The sequence below is a fragment of the Miniopterus natalensis genome, chromosome 7 (genome assembly GCF_054644295.1).
Source record: "Miniopterus natalensis isolate mMinNat1 chromosome 7, mMinNat1.hap1, whole genome shotgun sequence".
Taxonomy (NCBI): Eukaryota; Metazoa; Chordata; class Mammalia; order Chiroptera; family Miniopteridae; genus Miniopterus; species Miniopterus natalensis.
The window spans coordinates 71,869,527-71,877,431 of record NC_142087.1 but is presented as its reverse complement, the minus strand read 5'-3'; positions in this window follow the sequence as shown (position 1 = coordinate 71,877,431).

Here is a 7,905-nt window from a genome sequence, read left to right as displayed (position 1 = left end):
CACAGGGAGAGTTGCAGCGTTGTGTGTCGTCAGCAGGGGACGAAGGCACTTTAAGAACATCCCCAGAAAAGCATGATCAAGAAGAGGTCCAAGGCGCTGCTGAATTTTGTGTCTCAAAGTTGACAACTGGAGCCCACTGTTATAGCGCAACGAGCAGCGCCACCTAGTGCACCGTAGGATGAACAGGTAAAAGGACACGGATTTTTCTTAATTGTTGGTAACCACCTTGAGCTGGAGGGGCAGTGCACCGCCGCGATAATATTTTACAGGAGCACAGGCCACTGGGACTAAGTGTGACTTCCCTGCAAGCCGTGCGAGTTCTCCAGTGAGGGAGCTGGACTAGCACCTGGCTAGTCAGCAACGAATCTTCATTATGCAGCACGGCCGCCAAGGGCACTGAGGTCATAGAAAGCACTCGGACCCGCAGGAACTTAGGCCGAGGTGTCCCTGGCTCTCCCTGCCCCTTAGGACCTGCACAGGATTTGGGTCAAATCCCTGTTCGCTGCCCTGCAGAGTGTCCATGCCTTCCAGTGGCCTCTGTGAATTCCCAGATACCTGGTTCCCGAATTTTCCTCCAGTGAATCTCCATCCCTAGCTCTGCTTTTTAATGCTGTTTCTTTATCTGAGCCTGAGCATCGGCCCAAACATGGAACAAACCCCCTCTGTGGTGCCAGGGCTGAGATCACCAACAACATCTCCTCTGAGGCCAACATGGAGATGAGGGAGAACTGGACACTACCAGGCCCTTTTCTTGACAGTGTTTTAACTATTCCACCCTGTCACGTGGGTTTCTCTTCTCTTTCCAGTCTTCTCTAACACTTTCAGGGAGAAAATCATTTTTTCACATTGTCTTTTACAAAGAATGTGACCATATCATTAATTTCCAAACCAGGACACTTTTGGAAGTGAAATAGGCACCAAAAGTAACTAAACATCCAGCTATAGAAGATATAGATACAGAAATAGATGAAATAGGTAGGTATAGATACAGATATAGATATAGATACAGATATAGATACAGATATGGGTGGCATAGGTCTAGAAAATCTTTACTTGACTGATAAACTGGTTTTATTTTATTGGTAAACCGTTAAAATTTCTATACAAAAACTTTTTTCAAAAATAAAATTCTCTTAAACACAGCATGTATCTGTGCACACTAAGCAAAATGTGAAAAAGGAAAAAAGACTTCCTTGAATTGATTAAGCATTAAAGACATACCAGACATGAGCAGAACAATAATAGTTGGATAATTTAAATGGCTTTAGAACTGGTCTCTAAATCTGTGTCCCCAGCATTTTTCTGAAGAATGTAGTTTTACAATATGATGTATTATTTTTAATCCTTTCCTAAAGCTGCCAGAAATTGTCTTTATTTTTTTAAATTTATCTTTTTTGTTGAAAGTATTACAGATGTCCCCCCCACACACACACACTGATCCCCTACACGCTGTATCCATCCCATCCCCAGACCTTCTCCACACTATTGTCTGTGTCCCTGGGTTACGCATTTATGAATATAAGTTCTTTGGTTAATCTCTCCCCACCCACTACCCCACTCCCGCTTCCCTCTGAGATCCCTCAGTCTGTTCCATGCATCTGTGTCTCTAGATCTATTTTGTTCATCAGTTTATTTTGTTCATTAGATTCCACATATGAGTGAGATCATGTGATACTTGTCTTTCTCTGACTGGCCATTTCACTTAACATAATACTCTGCAGTTCCATCCACGCTGCCCCAAATTAAATATGGAACTGCCATTTGACTCAGCTATCCCACTTCTAGGAATATATCCTGAGAAACCCAAAACACCAATCAGAAAGAATATATGCACCCCATGTTCATAGCAGTGCAGTTTACAATAGCTAAGATCTGGAAACAGCCCAAGTGCCCATCAGTAGGTGGGCGGGTAAAAAAGTGTGATACATTTACACCATGGAATACTACACAGCTGCAGAAATTGTCTTTAAAGTTGCATTTTATATTTAATAAAGTTGAAAATATTAAGAAAATAGTCTCTCTAGAGGTGTTGAAGTACCTGGCTAAGCTCAGGGTAAATTCTGCTGCATGAGGGTTATTCTCTATTCGAAGTTTCTGTATTTTGTGTCACAGGTACAGTCTCTTTGCCTCTATTCAGAGAGCATTTCTTCAACAAGCCACATCTTGTCAAATAAGTTCTCTCTATCCATGAGTCTTTTGAACATTTCACCACATTTAGATTATGCAAAAATGAGGGCCTCAGTTTTATTCTACTCTGGTAATAAATACAAATGCATCCAATTAAAAAAAAGTTCTATCAGAAAATTCTTCCCACAAGTTGAGACATTCTAAAGCACACTTACAGAATTTCAAATTTAAATCTTGTGCATCTTTGAGCAAATCTTGTTCTTAAATTTGTTCAGTTTTCCCCTTTCTTTTTCAGTAATCAATTCAAAATGTCTTCCTGTCTCTGAGTTTTGTTTTCAATAGTTGCAAATAGCTAAAAGCACCAAAGAGGTTTTGCAATGCTATGTTCCTTAAATGCTTTGATTGGAGACTTTCAATGGACAGTGAACAAAATGCAACTAAACGGTAAAGGATTCGTTTACCCAAAACAAGAGCAAAACCTTAAGACTAGGATCCAAGCATTTCTAAAATTCAACTGATGATGGCCTCACTAATATTCTGTGGTTACTTTGTTTGTACATTTAAAAATTTATATATTTTTACAACTGCAACTCTATTTTGGTAGAGTACCAGCATATTTGGACACAATTATGAGTTTTTGAACACCACAATCTCTTCTAAGTCTATTGCAATTTCATGAGGGTTTTAATTTAGCAAAGAAAATTATTTTCATTATAACATGAAAGCTGCCAAAGTTCCTATTTATGTTATCGCTATAAAAATAATTTTATCTTCAATGTTGAACCTTTCAACTAAATTTGCTATTGAATTCATAATAATGTCAGATGGTTTTCATTTGATGGACTGAAATTCCAAAGGATTTAAGAACCGGACAAAAGAAAAAGGGAACCATTATTGAAATTAACATAAATGTCTTTCCATTTGAAATAGCTCATGACAATGATATAAAGCTGACATTTAACTGTTTGGGACATTCTTCTTCAAACGAAACAACACATCTATAGCTATTGCTTCGCTTGACCTCTGTGCACAAAAAATTTGGAATTGAAAACAAGTTAATGAATTTAGAAAAACAATCACATAATATCTGAATGAAAAATGACATTTCCCAGAGTGCTGCATAAAAGCCCCTTCTCAATATGGTATGTATATCAGCTATGTATACAGTGGAATATTATTCAGCCATAAAAAGGAGGAAATCCTGCCTTTTGTGCCGTGGACGGACCTTACAGGCATTGCTCTAAGTGAAATTAGCAGCTTCCCTTCCCATGAATCCCTCATACACTTTCCACCCAACTGCCAGGCCCGACCCTGAGCTTTTCTGCTGTGCTCCCCTGTTCCCTCACTAATGAATGCCTGCTCTCCTTTAAGATTCAGTCCAGATCCTGGAGGATCCCTCAGACGGAGCTAAGGACCCTCCCTCTGTGTACTCTAATTACCTCCTCGTAGCTCATTTCTGCTCATTTGCTGCATGACCGTGGCCTCTATGTCTAATTCATGTTTTTCATCCCCCACATTTTGGACAGTGTTCAACACAATGTTTATCCAATGAATTAATGAATAAATGAAAGATTAGGTTGATGAAAATTTTCTTGATAACTTTGTGGACAAGATGAAAATAGGAAATGATAGCCTAGTTAGGTCGTTTCATAGGTAGATAGGCAAAGCTTTACCTATTGGGTGTCCTATGTAATTTTATTTAATGAAGAAAGAATTCATTGTGGAGCCTGATGTGCTTAAGATTATTGAAAACAGAAACGTCAAGTTCATTTGCTGCCTATTGTGACTCCATTATTGGTGCTTGTGATTCCACTTGGAGGAATGTTGTAGCAAAGCGAACAACGCTCAGGATGGGCTCACATTTGCCAGCTCAGAATGGATGATTCCAGCCAGCAGGTTGGCAGTGGTGCCTCCCCAAGGATGGGAAAACCTGTTCTCCACCTGGAAAGCCATTGACCTAATTACCCTGCCCATTTAGCTCCTGCTTTCCCCTAAGTCAGCAGAGAAGGAGAATTAAGGGCAGGGAAAACAGCTCATCCCAGCACCCCACAACCTGCCTTCAGTGTTTGATCAAATTTTGCAATCAACAGCAGCCTCTTGAAAAAGTAAACAAAGCCTGTTTATTCAGGCGCAGGGTGCAAAGTGCCCAGCTCCCACCATATCCAAGCTTTGGTCCTTAGGCATAAAACTCCCTTCATCCACGAGTCCCCCTTAAGAAGTGATGGAACTAGAGATAGTGTGGGAATGACCCCTTTTGGCCTGTGGGTTGACTGAGGAGGAGGCAAGGGTGAAAAGAAGGAATCAAGTTAGGCCTCAGCTCACCATCACAGCAAGCAGGATGCTCATTGCAACAGTCCCAGCTGCTGCAGGTGTTCCGCACACGTAGAGGTTTCCCTGTGCACTAGCCCCCTCCCTGGGTGGTTATGTCTTCATACGAGTGGCCTATTTCTCATCTGCTTCTTTGCTCCTAAATTCCATCTACTTCTTTTTTAATTGTGGTAAGAGATCTTAACATAAGATCTACCTGCTTAACAAATTTTTACAATACCTCATGTTAACTATAGTCACAATGTTGTACAGCAGATTTCTAGAACGAATTCATCTTGCATAACTGAAATTTTATATCCATTGAACAACAATCCTCCATTTCCCCTCCTCCCAGGCCCTGGCAACCACCACTCCACTCTCTGCTCTATGGGCTTATGGGACAGACAAGGAAGTCTCCTTGGGGAGGCTACAGGGGTCTAGCTAGTGTCCTCGAAGGCAGTGAGACATTCTAGGGACACCCTGCATCTATTGTCTCCAGTGGAGAGTGAGGCCATCTACTTCTTCTGTTCTAGGACTTGGATCAAGAACAGTCGTTTACTGTCAGTAGGACGCTTTGATCCCCTCACTTGAAAGCCCTCAATAGCCGAGGCAGCTGTTATTGTCCAGAGGACAGTGACAGGGAGGAAGCCATTGAACAGGGCAACGCCCATCTCCTAAATCTTTCCCATCAGTGGGGTGGAGTGGAGGGCAAGAATGTTGTTGAGGCGATTTCAGGTCAAAGACCTAACACTAAAAAAGGGAAGCCTTTCAGATCTGCTGAGAATAGCACTTGGCATACAGGTGACTAAATAGGACCCCTGAGGGAAAAGTTCAGAGTTGCAAAGAACATATTAGACTTAACCAGAAATGTTTGAAAAGTAAACCCTCCTCGAAAGTTCACTTATTCTATAAATATTTAGCTGAGGTTTATCTTTATCTACATTCATTGTCTTGTATTTAACATACTATTTCATTTTTAACATAAACAGAAGGAAATCTGCCCTTGTAGGTAAATGGTTTAATTCACCAAGTAAAAAAATGCAATGTAATCAAATACATAGAGATTAAAAGTGTGAGTTCTGGAGTCAGAGTTGAGCTTAAATCCTAACTACACAACTCAGCCGTGTGTGCTTAGCAGGTTTCTTTATGTCTCTCGACTCAGTTCCCTTCACCACAAACAATCCTCGTAGGACTGCTGTGGAAGCTGAATTTACAACGTCTTATGCTGCCAGGGGCGTCAATAAGACTCAGAGTTGGAAAAATTTATTAATAATAATTGTTTTAAGATAATATTAATTGTAAAAATTAATAATTATTTAATAATAAGAGATAAAGTAGTAACTAACAATGAGAAATACAAGTAATAGTAATTATTAATAATAATAATTAAGGAAAACCACTTTGGAAGACTCTTTGGCAGTATTTACCAAAGCTGAGTATTTGCATCATGTGTGACTCAGTAATCCCGTTCTGAAGTAGGCGTGTGTGTGCATGTGTATGTGTGTGTGTGCATAGATAGATGATGATGATAGATAGATATAGATAGATAGATAGATAGATAGATAGATAGATAGATAGATGATAGATAGATAGATAGATAGATAGATAGATAGATAGATAGATAGATAGATAGATAGATATAGATGATAGGTAGATAGATGATAGATAGATAGATAGATAGATAGATAGATAGATAGATAGATAGATAGATAGAGAGAGATGGATGGAGAGAGGGAGGGAGGGAGAGGGAGAGGGAGAGATGATAGATAGATAGATAGATAGATAGATAGATAGATAGATAGATAGATAGATAGATAGATGGAGAGGGAGAGGGAGAGATAGATATAGATAGATAGATAGATAGATAGATAGATAGATAGATAGATAGATAGATAGATAGATAGATAGATAGATAGATAGATAGAGGGAGGGAGAGGGAGAGATAGATATAGATAGATAGATAGATGATAGATAGATAGATAGATAGATAGATAGATAGATAGATAGATAGATAGATAGATGGATGGATGGATGGATGGATGGATGGAGGGAGGGAGGGAGGGAGAGGGAGAGGGAGAGATAGATAGATAGATGATAGATAGATAGATAGAGATAGATAGATGATAGATAGATGATAGATAGATAGATAGATAGATGATAGATAGATAGATAGATAGATAGATAGATAGATAGATAGATAGATAGATAGATAGATAGATAGAGATAGATGATAGATAGATGATAGATAGATAGATAGATAGATAGATAGATAGATAGATAGATAGATAGATGATAGATAGATAGATAGATAGATAGATAGATAGATAGATAGATAGATGATGATAGATAGATAGATAGATAGATAGATAGATAGATAGATAGATAGATGATAGATAGATGATAGATAGATAGATAGATAGATAGATAGATAGATAGATAGATAGATAGATAGATAGATAATAGATTGATGTAATATTTTTATAGCTCCATTTTTGATACGACCATTGCAAGGCAGCTCTGACATTAACAGCACAGCTTTGCACACTGTCGTCATTAGGTCACCTGGACACCCAGTGCCCATCACGCAGCCACAGTTTCAGTCTGAGCTCCTGCTTTTCCTTCAGGCCCCAAACCACTCTGAGCCGTGTGTGCATCACCTTGTTTTCCTTCCATAACCAACAAGCACATGCCTCTGCCTTGTGGGCTCCCGGCCCCTCTCTGCCCATCCACATCGGACTGAGGCTGAGGCCCCTCTAAAATCCCGCTTCCTCCTCAGTGCTTTCTGGGCCCGGCCGCCTGAGGCAGAAATTTGATATCTGCCAGTGACCACCAGGTATCCTGGGCACTCCCTCTGGGCAGGAAAGAGAACCTGCTGCTCCTGGTATCCTGCTGGGGACGAGCACAGGGCCAAAGCTTTTTGTCTTCTGTTTTTTCCTGAAGGACAGGGACAGACTGATTGCTTTGGCAACATTGAGTGGCCAAGGGGGCATGTGATACAAGAGTTTAAGCAAAACCATCCAGAGGAGCCTGCCCCAGTGCGTGGTCCAAAGGCCATAAATCAGAGTACAAGGAGCGTGGGCTTTGGGGTCAGAGAGAGCTGCAGCCAATTCCTGCTCTTTACCAATTTATATCCTTTATCAACTCCTTTGAGCCCACATTTCCTCCTGAAATAGATGAGTAGATGAAACAGCCTCTAACTCTAGGGCTATTGTGAGAATGAAGAAAGGGAGTAATATACATAAAGCACCTTCACACACAACACCTGGCCCATAAAAGATGCTTATAAATGGACCTAATCGGGCCAGTTACAGCTAGGGATGTTTTGGCTGACAAAAAAGGACTGCCGGAATGAGGCAGATCTTTGGGAATCCTAAAATGGAGACGGCATGGAGGAGAGAGGGATTCTTCCAGGTGCATTCAGTAGCAGCCTGTCGAGGGTCAGTGCCAGTTGGAAGAGGCTGGCATCGAGTA